A 27,761-nucleotide genomic window follows, 5' to 3' on the forward strand; every position below is an offset into this window, starting at 1 on the left:
GAAATAGCGTTGAAGATGGACCTGTGGAGTTGAATTAATGAAGAATTCAGACCCAAGCAGAGCATTTACAGTTTATGTAGACCACAGGGAAATGTTGGAAAATAAAGAATTCTATTTAAAAAAAAAAAAGAGCAAAATATCACTCCTTTAAAGGTTAAAAGTAAAAGTTGCTAAAAGAAAAAAAATTGTAAACAAAAAAAAAAGAGAAAAAAAGTAACCTTGACCTTTACTATTGTATCAGATTGCATCGTACAAGCAAGAGTACAGACGAAGCTAACAAAGCACAGACAGACAGGATTTAAGGTGTTAAAACCCCCAAAGTTCTTTAATATGTGCTGATTTATCTCTTTGTCATGTTCAGTTTTAGGAGAAGGTATGGTTTTTCCACCAACACAGTAAAGGCATAGCTCAGCACCAATGTGAGCATCAGGTGACCAAAAAACATGTACATCTAAAAATGAGAAGACACACACAGACATCGTTAACTTAATTAAGGAACCATGATTATGACATGATAGAATACATCAATGAATGAAATATGTAGCATGAAATACTTACAAAGTTAATGTTGGTGTAGTGAATTGGAGTTTCCTGCAGGCCAATATAAATGATGATGAAGACCGGATGTGTCAAATAACAAGCAAAACTGATGTTGGAAAGTGGAATCCAGAAACGCAAAGACAAAAGGCTCTGGATAAAACCTTGAGAATGAAAGAAAAGATACTTATTATATACATCTTTTAAGGTTTTCAGTGTAAAAAAATATTTCCTAAATTATTCAGCATTTAAGTATTTATTTTTCTCAACCCTCCTTGACAGACATGTTTTTAGAAGTTAAAAATACATTCTAAAAACTATGGAAAAGCTGTAACTTAATGTTACCCAATTATTTTTTTTATGAAAATGAAAGGATTTTTACCTCTGAATTTTATCTTTGGTTACAAAGGTAATATATAAAACAGTCACTTCAAATTTATAAAGTCTACAAGAAGTTCCAATCAAGTCTTTTATCAACTCAAAATACACACATGAATAAGGTTAATGTTGGGGTTAAGTTTAGCTTTCTTTATTATCCCTGTAGAGAAATTAGCATTTTACCCATTCTTATCCACACAGCTTAAATTATACAAACATACATTATAGCTGAACTACCATTACAGGTTAACTATGCAAATTCATTATAATTTTTTATAGTTTGTGTTGAACAATAATTAATATTACAGATTTTAACATATTTCAGTACCTAATGGACCTTGTTAACTTGCTGACAGTGTTTAGAAAGGTGTAATTTTAGGCCAAACTTCACCCCTATTTAAATTTCTTAATCATGAAGATCACTAGATGACTGTTAACATTTCAGTTTGCAGATTACAGAAGGATGAAACAATTAAAAAGATGAAAGATTAGAATGTGTTTTTATTGAGGACTAAAAACATTGTGGGGATGGAGTTGGACTCTTATGGTGAGTGTCAGAGAAGACAATGTTGTCCAAGATCAAGACAATGTTGGTCAACTCCACTCACCCACTCCATGACAGGAGGACGTCCAATATTAGACTGATTCCACTCAAATGCACCACAAACCACACAGGACATGCCTGCCTGTGGCCGTCAGACAGTTTAAGTCCTCATTATAACCACATCATTTTTAATAACACAACAGTAGTTTTGCACACTTAGTTATGTATATTTCTTTAATTATCATATTGATAATATATTGTCTAGGTCATATCGTACAAATTGCTGTTGTAATTGTGTCTTAATAGAATGTTTATATGTTTATATATTCATTAACTGAACCCGCTTTATCCTCACTAGGGTCATGGGGGTCGCTTGGAGCCTATCCCAGCTACATAGGGGCGAAGGCGGGGTACACCCTGGACAAGTCGCCAGTTTATCGCAGGGCTGAACATATAGAGACAAACAATCACTCTCACATTCACACCTATGGGCAATTTTAGATTAACAAATTAGCCTATCAGTGCATGTCTTTGGATGGTGGGAGGAAGCCGGAGTACCCGGAGAGAACCCACGCAGACACAGGGAGAACATGCAAACTCCACACAGAAAGGTCCCACCCCCCCGTCGACTGGTTGGAATCGGAGTGCTAACCACTGCACCACTGTGTCGCCCATGTATATTATATATATAATATATATATATATATATTAATATATATATATATATATTTTTTTTTTTTTTTTTTTTTTTTTTTTTTTTTGTATTGATAATGTCTGTCCTGCTACTTTTAATTATACTTGAATGGAGAAATGTTAACACACAATAATTTCCTCCTGGGATTATTTAACCCTGTAAATCCTGAATCATTAAATTATTGACAGAAAATTCCAGTTCTTTGAAACTGGAGCCTTTATTGGTCCTTCTGAACAACCCAAATATATTTTTTCCAAATATCAATTTCCATGTATGAGTTTCAATTTTGTATCATATTTGATACATCGGGTCTCAGTGGTCAAATATTATTATTTTTGAATAAACAAAAACATAAATAACACACAAACATGTCTAACAAATTGGTAATTCCTTTTCAAAATTGTCAAAGTTCTTCCTCTTTCCTCATAGTGTCACTGGAAAGGCCTCTGGTGAATGAACTCCTCCCCCTGGTGGATTATCTGTGTATTGCATGTATCTAATTGTATACATCAGATTTTTCAAGAAAAAAATATCACACTGATCATGTAGAGGGCTTCAAAACTCACGTATCAAATATGATACGTTTGGCGTTATATGGTGATGCATTATTATTCTGCTAGTTGTGCACATTGAAACAAAAGTTATATAACATCTGTGCTTGGGTTTAGTTTCAGAGGGTTCATTATGTTCCTCAGGCTTTCAGGGATACCCATACTTTTACTGACCTCCATAGCCCTCTTCACATGCCAGTATAATCCAGGCAATAGCCAGTGCCCACAGCGGTCTGTGCAGTCCCTGGTAAAGAGCATGTGGCACAGATGGAAAGGCTGGAGTCTCCTTGAGGATGTAGGCTAGTCCAACCAACAGGGCCAGGACCCACAGACAGCAGAACCAACCAAGCAGCGCCTGCCACTGACACAACAGCAACACACCACAGTGAACATGTCAGAGTGGGGACAGCTTTTGATGGCATATGGTAAAAAAAAAAAAAAAAAAAAAAAAATTGCAAATTGCAATTTAGCCATAAAGCCAACCCAGACAGACCCAGTACTACTTTTGTGGCAGCTCCAAAATACTTTTTTCTTTTATTTTAACATTTCTTAATTTATTTATCACCTTCGCTTGTAATATTATCTTCTGTATTTTGCATTTTTTCTCCAGTGAAAACCAAGTATTTTACTTTATTTAACTGACTGACCATGTAAACGTTCATAAAAGCTCAGATTAATGTTGAGAGTTATTATATCAGAAACAGATAAAACTAAAAAAAAAAAAAAAAAAAAAAAAAAAAAGACTTTTTCAGCAAAATATAGCCCAATATAATTTCAGGTGGGCTGAACCAATAAAATAATAATGGTGAAAAATGCACAATTACCTTATGAAAGTGTTTATTTCTACATAGTATCCTTTAGAAATGTGAATAACTTGAACAACCTGAAGTTTCTTAACCCATAAGGACCCAGTATGACTTTTGTGTCAGTTTCCAAATGAATTTTTCTCTCTATATAATCTTCCCTAAGTGATTTATCACCATTTATTATAATATTATCCTCAGAATTTTGCATTTTTTCCACTGAAAATCATCTACTTCCTATGTTTAATTCACTGATCATGTAGATGTTCATAAAAGCTCAGAGTAAATTCAAAGGTTATAATATAAAAACAGAATAGCTGAAGAAAAAGTGACTTTTTCAGTAAAATCTATCATTAACTGAACATGAACCCAGTGTCCATCCACTGTCATTGATCCAGCTCCATGGGTTTTACTGTTTTAGAATCAATGTTGAAGATGATGTTTCCACGGTAACTACAGCGCTTCTGAGCGTCCAAATGGGTCATATCTGATGACCGTGAAAAGATGACGAACTGTATTTTACACCAATTATTGACATGTATTGATAGGATTAGTGGATCAACAGGTATTAAACACATTGGATCGGTAGATGGTTTTGGTTGACAGCAGATGATTGGGTCTTTATGGGTTAAACAACTTGAGACAAGACTAGACTCATGCATCCCTTCTTATGTGCGTTTACAGACTTAAGAACATCTAGTCAGTAGCAACAGATTTGGACCAAATCTAGATCTTCTCAGAGGTGGAGGTTGATATAAAAACAGTATATTAACAGCTGTAATGACCAATTACTGTGCATTACTGTGAATACATCACTGCATCGTCCATCTTTACATCCTACTATATAATGCACGTTTCGGCCCCGCACTGTGTCCCATCGATGTGTGATCGATGTTTGTTGCAGCACAGGAGGGCGTTTGCACAGGTTTTCCTCAGCCTTCACAGGCCCGATCGCCACCGAACTCACCAAATGAATTGAAACATTACCTGACTATCTACTAGGCACAATTTTATGTCCGTATTCAAATGTTGTGAGGTATGCTGGGTGATTTTATCCGTCCTGGCACGCTCAGCCAGGCACAAGAGATGTGACGTTCGCGGACGAGTAGAGTCTTTTTAACAGCTCTTTTCAGTGAACGAGAAGAACCGATTCGTTGTGAGCCATTCTTTTACATGCCGTTCTTATATTCAAATTACCCACGCTGCCTTCATGCTTCATCTGTGTGTCCATGAGTCTGAGTTGTCCACGCTGCCTTCACCTGAACAACTAATGACATGTCCGAATTTGAGTTGTCCCAGCACACCCTATTCACTTGAACGCAGCTGTGTGTGCAGCTAATTTAGGGGAGGAGTTATCAGTGAGAGTCTGATTGATTGGACTGGAGACATTTACTGCTGGATCAGGGAGGAACGACTGAAAAAAGTGGAGATGTGGGATAAACTGGAGGAGCATCTTTTTCCTATAAATGCAGATATGCATTCATGTGGTGGAAAAGCCGGGCCCTGGTGGACCCCAGCCTCACCACCGTTATAGTATGAAGTACCTGTCTGCTGTTCTACTCTATGAAAGTGACCCGTGAAACACGCTCACAAATCTGTTTCTTTTTACATATTTGAAGGTTTTTCAAAAAAAAGTCACGCAATAATTACTTTCCCTGGTAACTAATTACATTTACAGGGTGGGGAAGCAAAATTTACCATATTTCGAGGCAGGGATTGAAAGACAGTGTATGACCAATTAGTTTTTTGAAAGTCATGAGAATTTATTTGCCACAAGAAAATTGACATAATAGAAAATGTTTTTATTCTATGTGTCCTCCTTCTTTCTCAATAACTGCCTTCACACGCTTCCTGAAACTTGCGCAAGTGTTCCTCAAATATTCGGGTGACAACTTCTCCCATTCTTCTTTAATAGTATCTTTAAGAAAGTCAACATTGCTGTGTGATGTTCTATTGGTAGCATGTTCTAAAACGCCCCAAATAGCAGAATCCAGAGGGTTTAGATCTGGGCTAGAAGGCGGCCATAAACACGATTCCCAAAAATTGCTATAGTTGGATTTGTTGCTGTTGTCAACAAGTGTTTTGGTGTTCTTGTGTCAGATTTTAACTTCAAATCATATTTTACTGCATTTCTAACGGTCTTGTTGTCTACCTCAAGTTCAATTGCCATTTTTCTCATGGATTTGCTTGGATCCTTTAGGATTTTGGATTTGACAGCTTTAATAAAAGTTTTGGTACATTTTTTGTTGCTTCCTCCACTTCCAGACTTTCTCGTAATAGTTTTGCTCATAGTCATTCTCTTCTTTCCATTATAAACAGTCTTTATGGACACTCCAACTATTTTTGAAATCTCCTTTGGTGTGACGAGTGCATTCAGCAAATCACACACTCTTTGACGTTTGCTTTCCTGATTACTCATATGGGGAAAAGTTTCTGAAAAGGTATGGATAATAGTGTTAGGTATGATTATGACATCAATATATGTTTGGTTTCAAAACAATTGACGTAGTGCCTGCTGAGAAAAAACAACTAAATGTTCATTGTAAATTTTGCTTCCCCACCCTGTATGAAGAAGTAATTCTGTTACTAATTCAATTACTTTTTCAGAAAAGTAATTAGTAGCGATAACCAATTACTTTTAAAAAGTAATTTGCCCAACACTGGTGGTTATGCTGCCTTTCATGACATTTCTACTCCCACCAGACGATGCTACAATGTGAAGGCTGCAGTTCACGACCGCTGTATGAATTTAATCATGTTGACAGGCCAAACAAATACATGCTCTTCCCTACATTCCTCGCATGTTGCCTCAATTATTACCTGCACAATACACGATTAAATGATAGTTTACAAATGGATAGTGGTGGTGGGACAGCTTCTACTTATCATGCTATTGTACAATGGCACCACGGGTACAATGCCACTAGTACATAAAAATGAGAAATCTGCAGGAGGAGGGGGAGTGTTTTTAACCTCTTGCTTTTTTTCTGATTCCTGCCTGCTGCAGTTTTTATTTTAGGTAAGTAAAATGAACTATGTATGTCGGATATTCTCACCTTTTGCTTTAAAAGCGGAGTTTTCTTTGTTGTCATGTAAATTCCGGTCACCACCCCTATTAAATACGGTCCATATCTGGTGTAGGGTCTGACATAGTAATACAGGACATAATTTTCAGATGTCCTGCAAAACAAATAAAAGGTTTTCTCATCTTTCAGTGGCACAGGAAGAGTATTTTCTACTGTTGCATGCTTTAGTCCATTGGTCCGCCTTACATTGTGGATGGCTGGAACACTGGCAGTTGCATTACTGCAGTTGTAACAGAACTGGCTGCAGTGGTCATCAGTAGAAGACCACCTGCCACAAACGCAAACGCATCTCTGTTCCTAATAAACAAAATGGACACAGACAGAGTAGATATTAGAAGTCAGGTCAAATTAAAGGATATGGTGTGAATTTCGTGCAGGTGTTAATCAAATCTGAATAACAGAAGACAGTGGGTGTACAGTCTGTAGATGTAGACCAACAGAGGAGTGGTGGCATAACACTGGAAGTCCAGGGACAGGTACCATGTCCAAGGAACACACTGTAAAGACAATGAGCATGGGTTGAGTCAGTGCGGAAAATGTCCAGCCATCTGAACCTCTATATCAGGGTGTCAAACTCAGGTAGGTTCAGAGGACACATACAGTCCAACCTGATCTAAAACTAGCCAAAACAGTAACACAATAGCACAATAACCTATAAATAACTAGAAAAGCACTCAGAGAGCGCAGACCTCCGCCAAGGCAGCTCAGTCTCCCATGCTGTGATCTACTAAAAATAATACCTGGACTTTGGACTTAGACCCTTAGCATTGTATTATTGTTTTTTTATTGTGTTTTCCTCTATTTCATATAATGTTCTCTCCTAGTAAAGACATATATCGGTTGTTGTCAAATCAATTCTATTTGTATGGATCAAATGTTTTTATTTTGGAAGATGTTACCTGTATGTCATGTACACTGCAAATTTGAAAAGGCAAATTTAACACCCTCAGAGTTGAAATTAACACCGAGCCAGGGTTTATATGGGAACCACCGGTTAAGTGTTAAATTAACACTTTTGAAAGGGTTAAAATGATTAACACTATGACAGTGTTCAGACAAACTCTTTAAGTGTAAAATATTAACACCACAATAGATGAAAAGAACACTAGATTAGTATTCAAAGCTCATTAATTAGTGACACCAACAGAGTTAACTATTCAACATTGCACCAGTATTCAAGTAACATTCTGTGGTGTTAAATGTAAATTTAACTAGTGTTTACTATACTACTCATAAGGTGTACATTGTCCACTGGGATTAACACAATTAGAGTTAAAAATGTACAATCTGTTAGTGTTAAGTCTAACCATCCACCACACATGTGCAATAATCACTCCAAAAAGTACTGCAATAAAAAAATATATATTTATCAGGCCTGTAACAGTACACGTACCGAACCAAACCGTTTCGGTACACACCTGTTCGGTTCGGTACACAGCTGTACCGAAACGGCACAGTATGTTGAAAAAAAGAAAAAGGAATGAAAGACATTGTTTGATGCGGAACTTTAAATCCATGCAAGTTTCACACGGACATATTGAAGGACGTACACATTGACCCGAAATACGAAATAGCGACTAATATAAGGTTAAAAAAAACCCAACAAATATGATGTGAACCTGGAGGGAAGAGACCGAAGACACTCTGTCATCATTACTGTCCAGTTTGGATCAGTTCAGGTCCCGGTGAAAGACAACAACGAAGAGAGAGACGTTGATAAGACGGATGTTGTTTGGCCCCTAGGAACTGGTAGTTCTAAAACACACTAGCTCTGTCTGTGTCTCTCTCTCACACACGCTGTATAACAGAGGAATAGAACTCGGAGTTGGCCATTGAAAGTACATAAAAATAAAGTTTCACTTTCGTTTCATGCCAGCATTAGTTACGTTAGTTATGGACCAGACCCCCCCCCCCCCCCCCGGGCTCCGACCCAAAAAACACAACAAACAAACCATCCCCCAGGCAAATCGCACCTTGTACGCACGCATGCACGCACACACACACACACACACACACACACACACACACACACACACACACACACACAAGTACACAAAGGGGCCTAAACAGTTTGTTCTCTGTCCTAAAATAAATAATTTGGTTAAGTTTGTTGTCAATGTTACTCTTCAGTTTGTTAAAACAGAATACCAGTTTACCCTCCTGTTAATGTTGCACTTCATGCAGAATTTTTTACCTCCGCCAAGGAGGTTATGTTTTTGCCAGGGTTTGTTTGTCTGTCCGTTAGTGTGCAACATAACTCAAAAAATTATGGACAGATTTTGATGAAATTTTCAGGGTTTTTTGGAAATGGGATAAGGAAGAAATGATTAAATTTTGGTGGTGATTGGGGGTGGGGGGGCCCACGGGGTGGGCCACTGATCAGCCTTGGCGGAGGTCTGCGCTCTCCGAGTGCTTCTAGTTTGTTGATATTTTTCTGCAGAATGTGAACTGACAGAATTGTGATTAGATTTTTCTTGTTTGTTCAAAACTACCTTTCAGGGAAAAGTGCAATACTAATGTTTAAATACATTTAGTAATATTAATAATTTATTTTATTTTCTATTTGATTTGTAGCAGCAGAATTATTATTCCTGTTTTCCTATATTCTATTGTGTCCAAAAATTGGGGGAAAAATGTCCAAAAATTCGTAAATGTATTAAAGACATTTTGAGGGGTTTTCTTTCTTCCCGTACCGAACTGAAAAAAAACCGAACCATGGCTTTGAAAACCAAAAACGTACCGAACCTAAAATTTTGTGTAACGTTACAGACCTAATGTATATTTTTCTTTAACAGGGCTCCTAATGCAGATCTGCTCTAGGTGTGACAGGTGCCAGCAGGTGAAGTTGATAATGAGTCTGAGGGAGGGGTCTGTGGCAACGCAGGGGTGCACCATGACACTTACTATTCGTTCAATAGCTTTGCTCATTAGCTCTTGTATGAATTTTATGAATTACCTAAAACTACAATGCAAGAGGCTGTCGAGCTAAAATTAACATGTTCGAAGTTCTAAGTTTGCAGCAAGAGCTAATTTTAGCAGCTGGTTAGCAAGTTGGTCCGAACAGAAATATACACATTACTGACGGAGCTGACAGAAAAGTTACCTCCAGCCTAATAAATAGCCTTGTTTCAGAAGTAAAATGGTACTTATATGACACCTCATATGACATCCATGAGCACACTTGTCTTCTCTTTCCAGAAATCAACACCCATTATGGCGTTCAATCATGCTCCTCAACATCTGGTAAATGTACCCTGAAAAATGACACCATCAAAGACACAAGCTGACTCTGCGGGTGTTAGTTTTTATGGATCAAACTTTATATTAACTCTGAATGGAGTTAAATACAAGTAACACTGGAAAATCAACACTGGCAGATTTGCTGGGTACTAATGTGGTCTTCTACTTAAACACATATAGATCGGTTGTTAATAAATTGCATAAATTGTATAGTTCAACTAAAAACAATATTTGTTATTTTTATATCTTGGCAAAACCCATGAAATAGAGGAAAACACAATTAAAAAAATGATTAGTTCAGAATTTATTAACGAAAATCACTTTTTCGGTAATGGCGGTTTTCTTCTGGATCTACCTCTATTGCTTTGATTTACTCCAAATATAATAGTTTTGCATTCATTTAATCTGCATTATTAGATTCCTTAACCAAGAAAACGTATCTTTAGCAATTGGATTCACTTTGATATCATGATTAGTTCTGAATTTAACAACAAAAATCACTTTTTTGGAAATGGCGGTTTTCTCTTGGATCTACCTCTATAGTTGTTGAAAACAAATCCGTTGGCACACTTCAGATTTCACACTGTCATGGCTATTTTGGTGTTGTTGCATGCCAATACCATAATTTGTTCCTTTGTTAGGATGAAAATTCCAAAACTCTGCTATTTTTTCCTGTTCTGGATCATGGTATCCAGAATTTTGTGAGGATCCAGATCAATCTTCAATATCTTGTAGAACCTGTTGGGAACTTATTTTATATTTTTTTTTACCAAGCACTCTGACCATTCATTGTGGAGTTGCACATACATATGTTGGAAATATCCCTATCTCCCAATGATACAGAATCCTTTTAAAAATTCCTGGATCCAGACAGTGATTCGGATCATTCCCAAAACCTAATGATTTGTTACTCGTCCCATTTCAGACATTTCCTGAAAATTTCATCAAAATCTGTCCATAACTTTTTCAGTTATGTTGCTAACTAACCAACCAACCAACCAACCTACAAACAAACCCTGGCAAAAACATAACCTCCTTGGTGGAGGTAATAATCCACATTTTTGTCTTTTAGTGTGAAAAAAGCAATATAACATTTTAAAAATATCAATAACCTGAAAAACCATATACAACCTGAGTGATAATGTGCTTCTTTAAATGGAATTCTTCATATTTCATGGTACATATTTCATTCATTTATGTATTCTATCATGTCATAATCATGGTTCCTTAATTATAAATTTGAAGTTACTGTTTTATATATTACCTCTGTAACCAAAGATAAAATTCAGAGGTAAAATCCTCTAATTTTTATTAAAAAAAAACCCCAATTGGGTAACATTAAGTTATAGCTTTTCCATAGTTACCTCCGCCAAGGAGGTTATGTTTTTGCCAGGGTTTGTTTGTGTTTGTCTGTCTGTCTGTCTGTTTGTTTGTCCGTTAGTGTGCAACATAACTCAAAAAGTTATGGACAGATTTGGATGAAATTTTCAGGGTTTGTTGGAAATGGGATAAGGAAGAAATGATTAAATTTTGGTGGTGATCGGGGGTGGGGGGGCCCACGGGGGGGGCCACTGATTGTTAGTGTGCAACATAACTCAAAAAGTTATGGACAGATTTGGATGAAATTTTCAGGGTTTGTTGGAAATGGGATGAGGAAGAAATGACTAAATTTTGGTGGTGATTGGGGGTGGGGGGGCCCACGGGGGGGGGGGCACTGATCAGCCTTGGCGGGGGTCTGCGCTCTCCGAGTGCTTTTAGTATTAGAATGCATTTTATCTAAATTCTAAACATGTCTGTCAAGGAGGGTAATATTAATGTCATTGATGTGAGATTGTTCAACACAGCATATAAAGAATTATAATGAATTTGCATAGTTAAAACTGTAATGGCAGTTCAGCTATAATGTATGTTTTTATAATAAATGATTGGGGGGTGGTGGTGGTAGTGGGGGGGCCACGGGGGCCCACTGATCTGCCTTAGCAGAGGTCTGCGCTCTCCGAGTGCTTTTCTAGTTTGTTGTTTTTAATTGTACAACTTTTTATGTTTTTAATCTATGCTTGTATTTTATTCTTTTATTCATGTTTTATCTATTCTTCTGTATTTTTATTTATTTATTCTTTATTTATTTATTTATTTTAATCTATTCTTTTATTTTACTCTGTTGTTTTGTTTTTTTATAAATTTTTCTGTACAGCATTTTGGTCCACTGTGGTTGTTTTAAAGTGCTTTACAAATAAAGTTGGATTGGATTACCTCCGCCGAAGAGGTTATGTTTTCATCGGGGTTTGTCTGTTTATTGTCTGTCTGTTAACAAGATAACTCAAAAAGTTATTGACAGATTTTAATGAAATTTTCAGGGAAATTTTGATACTGGCACAAGGAACAAATGATTTAAATATTGGTGGTGATTGGGGGTGGGGGACTGATCTGCCTTGGCGGAGGTCTGCGCTCTCCGAGTGCTTTTCTAGTTTCATCAAGTAATTTTAAAAATTTTTTACACTAAAATAAAGAGAAAACTTTGTCATCGTCATCATTTATCGGTTTTATGCTATTATTTTACTAGTCACATCCACTTTTCCAGCTGTAGGGGACCTCTTGAATGTAAATATCCCAGTCTCATTTTTGTATTTTACAGATTCCTCCCACATGCTGGACTGGACCCTTTGGTGGACCGGTTTTGGTCCACGGGCCATATGTTTGACACCCCTGCTTTATATCATGGTGGAACTTACTATTTCGTGAACAGGGAGCAGATACTAATCAGCAGTACGTTGGCCCACCAGTATGACTTACAGTCCATCATTGTGTCTATGAATGGAAACCAGTAGGGCCCCCACTGGACCACAGAGATGAGGCTGATGGTCAGACACATAATGAAGATATGAAGTGGTTGAATCCTGGAACGAAGGGCAGGAAATGACAGTTCACTGATTCAAGAACTGGTAGAGAAACCTGTTTTTCCATGAAACAGATTATCATAAGTTTACTTCTTCAACTGTTGTTTTTTATTTTTTTTATTATGAATAAAGCTGAACCTTTTAATCCTCTTCAGAAGGTAGTAGACCACGGTGCTGGGCTTCAGTTTGTCGTCAGCTGTGTGAATGGAGCCCAGCAGAGACCTGGCACTGAGCAGACCCCTACAAAACATTAGGTGATCTTCAGACTACTTTCAGTGTTCAATAAAATACACCATGTGACTGTAGAAGAGTAAAACAGTGGTATTGACATCTCACCCCCAGCAGCAGGAAAGTGTCCACAGCCAGAAAAACAGGCCCACTTATAGTGAACACGTACAGGGGGCTGCTTTCAACAGCCTTCTTCCAGTTTTTGTAGTTATCTGCAGCACCAGTCAAAACAAGAGTAAATAAACCAGTGATTTACTGACTTTATACATACACACATATACACGTACATATACACATACATATACATGTACATATACACATATACACGTACATATACATACTCATACATACCATTGCATATACATATACATACAGATATACGCGTACATATACGTACTCATACATACACATGCACATACATACATATACATACACATGCACATACACATAAATACACATGCACACACAAACACAGGCACATACAAATACATATACATACACCTACATACACTGAACAAAAATATAAACGCACCACTTTTGTTTTTGCTCCCATTTTTCATGAGCTGAACTCAAAGATCTAAAACTTTTTCTATGTACACACAAGGTTTATTTCTCTCAAATATTGTTCACAAATCTGTCTAAATTTGTGTTAGTGAACACTTCTTCTTTGCTGAGATAATCCATCCACCTCACAGGTGTGGCATATCAAGATGCTGATTAGACAGCAGGATTATTGCACAGGTGTGCCTAGGCTGGCCACAATAAAAGGCCACTCCAAAATGTGCAGTTTATCACACAGCACAATACCACAGATGTCACAAGTTTTGAGGGAATATGCAATTGGCATGCTGACTTCAGGAATCTCCACCAGAGCTTTTGCCTGTGAATTGAATGTTCATTTCTCTACCATAAGCCATCTCCAAGCTGTTTCAGAGAATTCATGAAGAAGACTGTGCGAGGAAAATGGTGGTCACACCAAATACTGACTGGTTTTCTGACCCCCCTGGACCACCCAATACAGTAAAAGTGCACATTTTAGAGTGGCCTTTTATTGTGGCCAGCCTAAGTCACACCTGTGCAATAATCCTGCTGTCTAATCAGCATCTGGATATGCCACACCTGTGAGGTGGATGGATTATCTCAGCAAAGGACAAAGGAGAAGTGCTCCACTAACACAGATTAGACAAATTTATGAACAATATTTGAGAGAAATAGGCCTTTTGTGTGCATAGAAAAAGTTTTAGATCTTTGAGTTCAGCTCATGAAAAATGGGAGCAAAAACAAAAGTGGTGCGTTTATATTTTTGTTCAGTGTATATATATACACATGCACATACATATACATATACACATAGACATACATATACATACACATATACACGTACATATACATATACACATTGACATACACATACATATACACATAGACATACATATACATATACATATACACATAGACAGAAACACACATATACAGGGTGGGGAAGCAAAATTTACAATGAACATTTAGTTGTTTCTTCTCAGCAGGCACTACGTCAATTGTTTTGAAACCAAACATATATTGATGTCATAATCATACCTAACACTATTATCCATACCTTTTCAGAAACTTTTGCCCATATGAGTAATCAGGAAAGCAAACGTCAAAGAGTGTGTGATTTGCTGAATGCACTCGTCACACCAAAGGAGATTTCAAAAATAGTTGGAGTGTCCATAAAGACTGTTTAGAATGGAAAGAAGAGAATGACTATGAGCAAAACTATTACGAGAAAGTCTGGAAGTGGAGGAAGCAACAAAAAACGTACCAAAGCTTTTATTAAAGCTCTCAAATCCAAAATCCTAAAGGATCCAAGCAAATCCATGAGAAAAATGGCAACTGAACTTGAGGTAGACAACAAGACCGTTAGAAATGCAGTAAAATACGATTTGAAGTTAAAATCTTACACAAGAACACCAAAACACTTGTTGACAACAGCAACAAATCCAACTATAGCAATTTTTGGGAATCATGTTTATGGCCGCCTTCTAGCCCAGACCTAAAACCCTCTGGATTCTGCTATTTGGGGCGTTTAGAACATGCTACCAATAGAACATCACACAGCAATGTCGACTTTCTTAAAGATACTATTAAAGAAGAATGGGAGAAGTTGTCACCCGAATATTTGAGGGAAGCGAATATTTAAGGAAGCGTGTGAAGGCAGTTATTGAGAAAGAAGGAGGACACATAGAATAAAACATTTTCTATTATGTCAATTTTCTTGTGGCAAATAAATTCTCATGACTTTCAATAAACTAATTGGTCATACACTGTCTTTCAATCCCTGCCTCAAATATTGTAAATTTTGCTTCCCCACCCTGTATGCACATACATATTCATATACACATACACACATACATACATACACACACACATATACATATGCACATACATATACACATACGTACATGTACACGTACATATACACATACACATACACACACGCACATACATATCATTAATTAATATTAAAGTTTATAACCAGTTAATACCCAGGGTACTTATTACAGGGAACTGTGCAGAGTGCCCACATATGATCCATAGCAGACTGAGAACACGGATGCCATTCAGTGAAGAGTATCGTCCTTCCCTGATGGATGAGGTGATGCTTAGGACACCTGGAGTGGTCGTCTGCAGAGAAAAGGCTTGCAGGCAACTTTGCAAACAGCTTTGAGGAACACACTGCACTGTGTGGCTGGTCCTGTCTACTGAAGAGACTATTAATAAGACAATAAAGATGCTCAGGAAACATTGAGGTGCTTAGAGGATACAATATTTACCATCATACTTATGATTATTTAACCTATGAAGACCCACTGCTACTTTTGTGGTAGTTCCCACATTAATTTTATCCTCAATTTTAAACCTTTCTCAAGTGATTTATCATCATTTATTCCAATATTATCATCTGTATTTTATGGAAGCATATTGCATTCACATGAAAAAATAAAAATCGGCTCTGTTTTTCTGAATTAGCAAAAGAATTATCTTGTAATTATGAGATAATGATCTTATTAATTCAGAAAAAGAGACAATTTTCATTTTTTCTTGTGAATGCAATACACTTCCATAGTATTTTGCATTTTTAATTTACTGATCATGTAAATGTTCATAGGAGCTCAGATTAAATTTAAGGGTTAATCTATCAAAAACAGAGAAAACTGGTGAAAAAGTGACTTTTTCAGTAAAATATATCATTAACTGAACATAAACGCAGTGAATCCATCCACTGTCATTGATCCAACCCAGTGGGTTTTACTGGTGAATCAATGTTGTAGAAGATGACAGTGTTTCCACGGTAACTATGGAGCCTCTGAACGTCCAAATGGGTCATATCTGATGACCGTGAAAAGATGAAGAACTGTATTTTACACCAATTATTTACATGTATTGATAGGATTAATAGATCAACAGGTATTAAACATTTTAGATCAATAGATGATTTTGGTTGCTGGTGGACTTTTGGGTCTTTACGGGTTAACAAGGTAACATTTGCTTGTTTTTGTATTTTGGACGAATTGAAGACAGTATCATTACTGATCACAAAAGGTAAAATGTACAAAGGGATAAATGGAGAATGTAAATGGACCCTGACCATACTCTGACTATTCTGATGCACAGACAAATGGATGGTTAAGGCAACACTTGTCAGAGAAACAACACTGATTATTTTTTCCCATATTTGATTACCTTGAATGTTCAGTGTTTTCAAAATGCATATAGTTCTTTGTTAGTTTGAATTCTTACTTTGTATTGTTCATTATCTTTTTTATTACAATATCTCTCCTCACTAGTTGATCAGGACAATCACAGATGCCCGTCATACTCATTAATGCTGTATTTAATTACATGTATTCAGACCAAAGCACCACATATCCGCTGCACTTACTGTTGTCCTTCAGTGAACTACAGGCTGTCTCCATCTTTGCCGGGCTGTTACATCCGTGACCAGAAGAGGGGTTAGCCCTCAGGGTCCCATAAAGGTCCAGACCAGTGTTTAAACAGGACGACTCTCCTACTGGATCCACTTCTCTGTCACGTTTCCTCCTGATTATAACAGTAAGGAGGGTAGCTGCCAGAGGAATGGCCACCATTATGCAACACACAAACCTGTAGGAGGACAGAACTGTTATTTAGGCCAAGACTCAGTAGTGTTAAAGATTTGTGAAAAATGAGATGAAATTCTGCAGGACAAAATACACTCAAAGGATTTAAAATTGCACCACCAGAATTTTTGAAAATTTTCCGAGATGAATTTAAGATGTAATAAAAAAAACAACAAACTATTTGTCCCTTAGTGATTTTTATTAAAAATATCATTATATTAATAAAAACAATTAGAGCATTATCGAAACAATATGTGATGCACCACCCTCAGCGGTGCTAGTAATTTATGTTAGTTGGTTTCGTTCATTTCCTGTTTTATTTTGGTGAGGGGTTTTGTTCGTTTGTGTGTACTGTGTCCGTCTTCTCTGCGTCCTCCCTTTATCACAAGCAGACATACTGGCAAATAACAAAACACGTAAACACGAGTCCAAAGAAAAACATGATATAAAGCAACAGTTCTGACTTCCTGGATCCAGATAGCGTGCCTACCAATATGGCGGTGTAAACAACAATCACATGACCAGTGACGTCAGCTGCAAGTCCTCTATACCCCCCTCTCCTCGTGTCTGTTGTCAGTGCGTCTTTCATGCTTTGTCAAAAAAAGAACTCCCTCGACCTTCTCCTGTTCATCACATCTGCTTGTTACGTTTTGTAAGTTTGATTCCACATTTTGTGAAGATTTTTTGTTATATTTTTGATACCTTGAATAAGAAGATTTTTGTGTTAGATTTTTGATACCATGTTCGTGAAGAGTTTTTTTGTTACAATTTAAATATCTCATTTGAGAAGATCTTTTTGTTCATTTTTTGATTCCACGCTTGTGAAGAACTTTTTATTAGAATTTTTTTATTCCTCGATTGAGAAGATTTTTGTTGACTTTAATTGTGAAGAAATTTTTTGTTCCTTTCTTTTGAGTAATAAATACTCAAACTAAGTGGCACTGTCTGTCTCGTGCATTTGGGTCCAAGCCTTGTGATTTCGTAATACAACACATTCAACATAGGCACCATCAAATACCACAAATGACCAGTGTAGGGTCTTCAGGCCCTGAGTTCCTCCTGGTGCAGATGATTTCTAATCATTTGGGATGTTCAGGCCTGTTGTTGGTACCAGTGCTCTCTGCTGCAGTGAACGTCCAGAACCTGCAGGTGGATATGTCACCAGTGTTGGGGATACTCAAACTACATGTAGTTCAACTAAATTTTGCCATAACTTGCTGGTAGTTAAACTACATCCATATTTTGTGCTGCGTCAAGTAGTTCAAGTACTTTTTGGGTAATTGTTACCTCCGCCAAGGAGGTTATGTTTTTGCTGGCATTGGGTTATCTGTCCGTCTGTCCGTGTGCAAGATAACTTAAAGAGTTATGGACGGATTTGGATGAAAATTTCAGGAAATGCTGATACTGGCACAAGGAACAAATTATTAAATTTTGGTGATGATCGGGGGATGGGGGGGGCCACAGGGGCCCACTGATCTGCCTAGGCGGAGGTCTGTGCTCTCCGAGTTCTTTTCTAGTTTGTAATTTAACTACTCAATTTGCGAACTACAATTTTGGGCAACAACATAAAATTAAGGAGTTTTTTTTAGATTTATTTTTACCTTCGCCAAAGAGGTTATGTTTTTGTCGGCATTGGTTTGTCTGTCTGTTTGTGTGCAAGATAATTCAAAAAGTTATGGATGGATTTGGATGAAAATTTTGGGAAATGTTGATACTGGTACAAGGAACAAATGATTAAATTTTGATGGTGGTGGTGGGGGGGACTGATCTGCCTTGGTGGAGATCTGCGCTCTCCGATTGCTTTTCTAGAAAAGACAACGCAGACCTCTGCCAAGGCAGATTAGTGGCCACCCCACCCCCGATCACCACCAAAATTGAATCATTTGTTCATTGTGCCAGTATCAACATTTCCTGAAATTTTCATCCAAATCCGGGGCACTGATCTGCCTTGGCGGAGGTCTGCGCTCTCTGAGTGCTTCTAGGTTGTAATGTAAACTGTATTTCATCATTGAACACAGACAGTCCCTTTTTCTTTCATACTAAATGTCTTTGAAGCCATGATCATGTGATGACATCACAGCCAACGCTGTCTCTGATTGGCTGGCCCTGGCACCACTCCAATGCTTTGCAGATGTTCAATCATGACTAACATCGTGTGCTCGTCACCACCATGGACAACCCTCCCATCGGCCCCACCCCTGATAGCGATGGACCACCCCAACCATGGCCATATTTAGTTTCATATTCACCACATGTACATTCTTAATTTAACGCTGAACATAAAAAGTAGTTTCTAAAACTACTTTTCTAGGCCATAGTTTTACAAACTTCATTTCTCCAGGGGTGGAAATGTCATTAGTTTAACCCACTGCATTGATGAACTACTGTGGTTTTATAACCTACACTTACAAAGTATCTTCTCCATCACTGTATGCTGGTCTTGGTTATGGGTGGTGACGTGTGGGTCGACCAGGGTGAGGACAGTGGGAATGAATTTTTATCTCTATTTAATCTTTCTTAAGCAGTTTATCATCATTTATTGTATTACCCTGTTACCCCCTGTCTTACTCTATTTTGCATTTTCTACTGCAAATCATGCATTTTCCTATATTTAATTTAGATGTTCAGGAAAACTCAAAGTAAATTCAAAGGTTATTTTATCAAAGCAGAGAAAACTGAAGAAAAAGAGACTTTTTCAGTTCATTCCATCATTAACTGAACATAAACCCAGTGTGTCCATCCACTGTCATTGATCCAACTCCATGGGCTTTACTGTTGAATCAGTGTTGTAGAAGATGACAGTGTTTCCACGGTAACTACGGAGCCTCTGAACGTCCAAATGAGTCATATCTGATGAGCATGAAAAGATGAAGAACTGTATTTTACACCAATTATTTACATGTATTGATAGAAATAATGGATCAACAGGTGTTAAACAGTTTAGAGCAATAGATGATTTTGGTCACCAGTGGATGTTTGGGTCTTTGCAGGTTAAATTTAAAGTTGAGTGGTGCATTTTTAAATCCCTTGAGTGTACTTGGCAGTGATAAATAAATCCAGGTGTAAACTAACAGGCAGGGTGACATCCGATGCATCTGGAGTGATTGTGTTGGACAGACAGTGGGTCATGATCATCTCCTGCGTGGACTGATTGATCAGAATCGAGGGTAAAGGAGGAATGAGGGACGTCTGACCCAACTGAAATATGTCTGTTAAAACATGATAAAAAACAAAATAAATCAACAAAATCAAATCACTAAAAGAGTCACCAGCACCTGCACATCCTCCCCACAGGAGTCAGGAATGCAAATACTAGCAAAATACTAGCAGTATGACTTTTACAGAAGAGGATTAGGGCCACTGGGGAAAAAAAATAAAATGAAGGTCCAATATATATTTATTATTATTATTATTATTATTATTATTATTATTATTATTATTATTATTATGAGAAAAAAAGTCAGAATTCTAAGAAAAAAGTCAGAATCCATAATTTGTTTCTCAGAATTCTGACTTTAATCTCAGAACAATCACAACAAAAATGTTTTAAAAAGTCAGAATTTTGAGATTTAAGTCAGAATTGTGACTTTTTTTTTCTCAGAATAATATATATATATATATGACCCTAATTTTTTCTTCTCCAGTGGTCCTAATCCTCTTCCGTGAGCGCTTCAATAAGCCCCCTTTTTTTTATTTTACCAAACTACACAGTACAGTTTAACAGTTTAAACTGATAAACTGCATATATGTATGATATTGTAACTGAAATAATAAAATGAATCTTTCTTCCCTTTGAAAACATATAAAAGTAATCAATGTGTACATAGTAACCCTTTAAGTGCCAAAGTTGCAATATTGTGAAAGCAACAAACGAATGAAACAGACAGTTTTTTGAAATCTTTTATGTCAAAATTGAATATTTCTGTAAAAAAAAGATGATAAATCTGACTTTATTATGGTCATGAATCTGTGCATTATCTTTAGTAACCACACAAATTTACAGACTTAAACTGCAATCCCAATATTCAGTGCAATAATAGCAATATGACTTTTTACAGAAGAGGATTAGGGCCACTGGGAAAAAAAAATAATAATAAAATTAAGGTCCAATATATATTTTTATTATTATTATTATTCTGAGAAAAAAGTCAGAATTCAGACTTTGTTTCTCAGAATTCTGACTTTAATCTCAGAACAATAATAATAATTTTAAAAAAAACTATTTAAAAAGGTCAGAATTCTGAGAAAAAAAAAGTCAGAATTTTGAGATCAAAGTCAGAATTCTGACTTTTTTTCTCAGAATGATTAAAAAAAGACAATATTGGACCTATTTTTCCCCAGTGCCCGTAACCATCTTCCGTAACTTCTTCAGCCCCACTTTTTTTTTTTTTACTAAACTATATAGTACAATTTAACAGTTTAAAATTACAAACTGCATATATGTTTATGTTTATGCATTTGGCAGATGCTTTTTTCCAAAGCGACTTACAGGGAAAAACTAATCAAATCACTCAATCAATCTAATTTTATTTATATAGCGCCGGACCACAACAAAAAGGTTATCTCATGACACTTTATATATAGAGTTGGTCAAAACTAGACTCTAAGCCAATTTACAGAAACCCAACAGATATATGTACAATATTGTAACTGAGATAATAAAATTGTAACTGAGATAATAAAATAAATCTTTCTTCCCTGTGAAAACATATAAAAGTAATCAATGTATGCATATTAACCCTTTAAGTGTCAAAGTTGCAATATTGTGAAAGCAGCAAACGAATGAAACAGTTTTTTGAAATCTTGATCTCAAAATTTAATATTACTGTTAAAAAAGATAATAAATCTGACTTTATTATGGTCATGAATCTGTGCGTTGTCTTTAGTAACCACACAAATTTACAAATTTATACTGCAATCCCAGTATTCTGTGCAATAATAGCAATATGACTTTTTACAGAAGAGGATTAGGGCCACTGGGAAAAAAAATAAAATAAATTAAGGTCCAATATATATTTTTATTATTATTATTCGGAGAAAAAAAGTCAGAATTCAGACTTTGTTTCTCAGAATTCTGACTTTAATCTCAGAACCATAAAAAAACCCAACTATTTAAAACAGTCAGAATTCTGAGAAAAAAGTCAGAATTTTGAGATTAAAGTCAGAATTCTGACTTTTTTTTCTCAGAATAATAAAAAAAGACTATATTGGACCTATTTTTCCCCAGTGCCCTTAATCATCTTCCGTAACTTCTTCACTAAGCCCCTTTTTTTTTTTTTTTTTTTTTTTTTTTACTAAACTATATAGTACAATTTGACAGTTTAAAATTACAAACTGCATATATGTATGATATTGTAACTGAGATGATAAAATAAATCTTTCTTCCCTGTGAAAACATATAAAAGTAATCAATGTGTACATATTAACCCAATAAGTGCCGAAATCGCAATATTGTGAAAGCCACAAACGAATGAAACAGACAGTTTTTTGAAATCTTGATCTCAAAACTTAATATTACTGTAAAAAATAGATAGATAGATAGATAGATAGATAGATAGATAGATAGATAGATAGATAGATAGATAGATAGATAGATAGATAGATAGATAGATAGATAGATAGATAGATAGATAGATAGATAGACTTTATTTATCTTAATCTGGGAAATTGCAGCAACAGTATTTGACACTGTAAAAAGTAGAATATGAGAATAAAAATCAAATCACTAAAAGAGTCACAGTGTTTTTTTTGTTTTGTTTTTAAGGAGTCACTGACCGTTGAGAACCAGCACCTGCACATCCTCCTCCCCACAGGAGTCAGGAACGCAAATACCCACAAAGTACTGGAGTGTTTCCCTGCAGTGATAAAAACACAGTCAGCCTAATCTGCCTGAGTGGAGCTCTTCCACAGTGAGACGTCCTCTGTGTTGTACCTGTCTGAGAAACACTTGGCAGTACCGTCCAGAGAAAGTGGGAGCACGGGCAGAGCGACACTGCAGCAGCAGACCGGGACGGTTGGCATTACCTCCTTCAACGTTGCTACCCATTTTCCAAAAGCATCGTACACTGATAACACATGCACAAATACACACACAAGCAACTGTAAACCAGCAATAATGGCAATCGGATGTCCAGTGTGTGGTCAAGTGTGGATAAGTCACACTGACCAGAGAGTAATACTGAATTAAAGATGATGTTTAGATATTTTACAGTCTTTGTACCTTTTTTTTTTTTTTTTTTACCAGATTATGTTAGTGCATTAAAATGGGAAAAAAAATCTGACTTTATTATGATCATGAATCTGTGCATTGTCGTTAATAACCACATAAACTTACAGACTTAAACTGCAATCCCAATATTCTGTGCAATAATAGCAATATGACTTTTTACAGAAGAGGATTAGGGCCACTGGGGAAAAATTTTTTAATTAACGTCCAATATATATATATTTTTATTATTATTATGAGAAAAAAGTCAGAATTCAGACTTTGTTTCTCAGAATTCTGACTTTAATCTCAGAACAATAATAATAATAATAATAATAATAATAATAATAAAAACATTTAAAACAGTCAGAATTCTGAGAAAAAAAGAAGGAATTTTGAGATTAAAGTTAGAATTCTGACTTTTTTCTCAGAATAATAATAAAAAAAAATTGTGTTGGACCTTAATTTTTTTCCCAGTAGCCCTAATCCTGTTCCGTAACTTTTTCGCTAAACCCCGTTTTTTTTTTTTTTTTTTTTTTTACCAGATTATGTTAGTGCATTAAAATGGGAAAAAAAATCTGACTTTATTATGATCATGAATCTGTGCATTGTCTTTAATAACCACATAAACTTACAGACTTAAACTGCAATCCCAATATTCTGTGCAATAATAGCAATATGACTTTTTACAGGAGAGGATTAGGGCCACTGGGGAAAAATTTTTTAATTAACGTCCAATATATATATATTTTTATTATTATTATGAGAAAAAAGTCAGAATTCAGACTTTGTTTCTCAGAATTCTGACTTTAATCTCAGAACAATAATAATAATAATAATAATAAAAACATTTAAAACAGTCAGAATTCTGAGAAAAAAAGACAGAATTTTGAGATTAAAGTTAGAATTCTGACTTTTTTCTCAGAATAATAATAAAAAAAAATTGTGTTGGACCTTAATTTTTTTCCCAGTAGCCCTAATCCTGTTCCGTAACTTTTTCGCTAAACCCCGTTTTTTTTTTTTTTTTTTTTTTTTTTTTACCAGATTATGTTAGTGCATTAAAATGGGAAAAAAAAAAATCTGACTTTATTATGATCATGAATCTGTGCATTGTCTTTAATACCACATAAATTTACAGACTTAAACTGCAATCCAATATTCTGTGCAATAATAGCAATATGACTTTTTACAGAGGAGGATTAGGGCCACTGGGGAAAAAAATTTAAATTAAGGTCCAATGTATATTTTTTTATTATTATTATGAGAAAAAAGTCAGAATTCAGACTTTGTTTCTCAGAATTCTGACTTCAATCTCAGAACAATAATAATGATAATAAAAAAAACATTTAAAACAGTCAGAATTCTGAGAGAAAAAGGCAGAAATTTGAGATTAAAGTTAGAATTCTGACTTTTTTCTCAGAATAATAATAATTAAAAAAAATTGTGTTGGACCTTAAATTTTTTTCCCAGTAGCCCTAATCCTGTTCCGTAACTTTTTCGCTAAACCCCGTTTTTTTTTTTTTTTTTTTTTTTTTTTTTTTACCAGATTATGTTAGTGCATTAAAATGGGAAAAAAAATCTGACTTTATTATGATCATGAATCTGTGCATTGTCTTTAATAACCACATAAACTTACAGACTTAAACTGCAATCCCAATATTCTGTGCAATAATAGCAATATGACTTTTTACAGAAGAGGATTAGGGCCACTGGGGAAAAATTTTTTAATTAACGTCCAATATATATATATTTTTATTATTATTATGAGAAAAAAGTCAGAATTCAGACTTTGTTTCTCAGAATTCTGACTTTAATCTCAGAACAATAATAATAATAATAATAAAAAAAACATTTAAAACAGTCAGAATTCTGAGAAAAAAAGACAGAATTTTGAGATTAAAGTTAGAATTCTGACTTTTTTCTCAGAATAATAATAAAAAAAAAATTGTGTTGGACCTTAATTTTTTTCCCAGTAGCCCTAATCCTGTTCCGTAACTTTTTCGCTAAACCCCGTTTTTTTTTTTTTTTACCAGATTATGTTAGTGCATTAAAATGGGAAAAAAAAAAAATCTGACTTTATTATGATCATGAATCTGTGCATTGTCTTTAATAACCACATAAACTTACAGACTTAAACTGCAATCCCAATATTCTGTGCAATAATAGCAATATGACTTTTTACAGAAGAGGATTAGGGCCACTGGGGAAAATTTTTTTAATTAACGTCCAATATATATATTTTTTTATTATTATTATGAGAAAAAAGTCAGAATTCAGACTTTGTTTCTCAGAATTCTGACTTTAATCTCAGAACAATAATAATAATAATTAAAAAAAAACATTTAAAACAGTCAGAATTCTGAGAAAAAAAGACAGAATTTTGAGATTAAAGTTAGAATTCTGATTTTTTTCTCAGAATAATAATAAAAAAAAAATTGTGTTGGACCTTAATTTTTTTCCCAGTAGCCCTAATCCTGTTCCGTAACTTTTTCGCTAAACCCCGTTTTTTTTTTTTTTTTTTACCAGACTATGTTAGTGCATTAAAATGGAAAAAAGAAAATCTGACTTTATTATGATCATGAATCTGTGCATTGTCTTTAATAACCACATAAATTTACAGACTTAAACTGCAATCCCAATATTCTGTGCAATAATAGCAATATGACTTTTTACAGGAGAGGATTAGGGCCACTGGGAAAAAAATTTAAATTAAGGTCCAATGTATATTTTTTTATTATTATTATGAGAAAAAAGTCAGAATTCAGACTTTGTTTCTCAGAATTCTGACTTCAATCTCAGAACAATAATAATGATAATAAAAAAAAACATTTAAAACAGTCAGAATTCTGAGGAAAAAAAGGCAGAAATTTGAGATTAAAGTTAGAATTCTGAGTTTTTTCTCAGAATAATAATAATTTAAAAAAATTGTGTTGGACCTTAAATTTTTTTCCCAGTAGCCCTAATCCTGTTCCGTAACTTTTTTGCTAAACGCCGTTTTTTGTTTTTTTGTTTTTTACCAGACTATGTTAGTGCATTAAAATGGAAAAAAGTGACTTTATTATGATCATGAATCTGTGCATTGTCTTTAATAACCACATAAATTTACAGACTTAAAGTGCAATCCCAATATTCTGTGCAATAATAGCAATATGACTTTTTACAGAAGAGGATTTGGGCCACTGGGGAAAATTTTTTAATTAACGTCCAATATATATATATATTTTTTTTATTATTATTTTGAGAAAAAAGTCAGAATTCAGACTTTGTTTCTCAGAATTCTGACTTTAATCTCAGAATAATAATAATAATAATAAAAAAAAACATATTTAAAACAGTCAAAATTCTGAGAAAACAGTCAGAATTTTGAGATTAAAGTTAGAATTCTGACTTTTTTCTCAGAATAATAATTTTTAAAAAATTGTGTTGGACCTTAATTTTTTTCCCAGTAGCCCTAATCCTGTTCCGTAACTTTTTCGCTAAACCCCGTTTTTTTTGTTTGTTTGTTGTTTTTTTTTACCAGATTATGTTAGTGCATTAAAATGGAAAAAAAAATGAGATTAAAAAAAAAATTATATTGGACTTTAATATTTTTGTCAAGTGGCCCTAATCCTCTTCTGTAACTTTTTCACTAGCCCCCCCCCCCTTTTTTTCTTTTTCTACCAAACTGCACAGTACAGTTTAACATTTTAAAGTGATAAACTGCATATATGTAGGACATTGTAACTGAGATAATAAAATACATCTTTTTTCCCTGTGAAAACATATAAAAGTAATCAGTGTGTACATATTAATCCTTTAAGTGCCAAAGTCACAATATTGTGAGAAACAACATAAAAGAATGAAACAGACAGTTTTTTTTTGAAATCTTGATCTCAAAACTGAATATTATTGTAAAAAAAAAAGATGATAGATAGATAGATAGATAGATAGATAGATAGATAGATAGATAGATAGATAGATAGATAGATAGATAGATAGATAGATAGATAGATAGATAGATAGATAGATAGATAGATAGATAGATAGATAGATAGATAAAAATGATGGATGAACGGACAGACTTTATTTACCCTAATCTGGGAAACTGCAGCTACAGTATATGACACTGTAAAAAACAGAATATAAGAATAAAAAATTGAACTCAAGAGCAAACCCACTGTATAGAATAAATTAGAAGTAAATACAAACAGAACTGGGTATGAAATGTGGATAATTTCACGGTAAGGTGCAATAATAAACTGTAATGTGTAAGTAAAATGTAATTTTGCAGTAGGTTGGAGGTGCGTACGGACTCACTGCGAACTGCATATTCCTTCGGAGCGTGCTGGTTCATGTCCAGGAGGAAAGTGTTGGTGTCCTCCAAACATCTGGGAGACACAGCTGTGGCCTGTGTTTGTTCATCCAGCGCTGAGCTGCACCCTGAGCACAGGAGGAGCACCACCAAATCCAGGACCAT

At 35.2% G+C, this 27,761-nt stretch overlaps 1 pseudogene; it reads right to left on the minus strand.

The window, feature by feature from the left end:
• Nucleotides 1-340: 340 nt before the first annotated feature.
• On the minus strand, nt 341-27,761 carry LOC115429133 (O-acyltransferase like protein-like; annotated as a pseudogene).

Source organism: Sphaeramia orbicularis, chromosome 12 (genome assembly GCF_902148855.1).
Source record: "Sphaeramia orbicularis chromosome 12, fSphaOr1.1, whole genome shotgun sequence".
NCBI classification, from domain to species: domain Eukaryota; kingdom Metazoa; phylum Chordata; class Actinopteri; order Kurtiformes; family Apogonidae; genus Sphaeramia; species Sphaeramia orbicularis.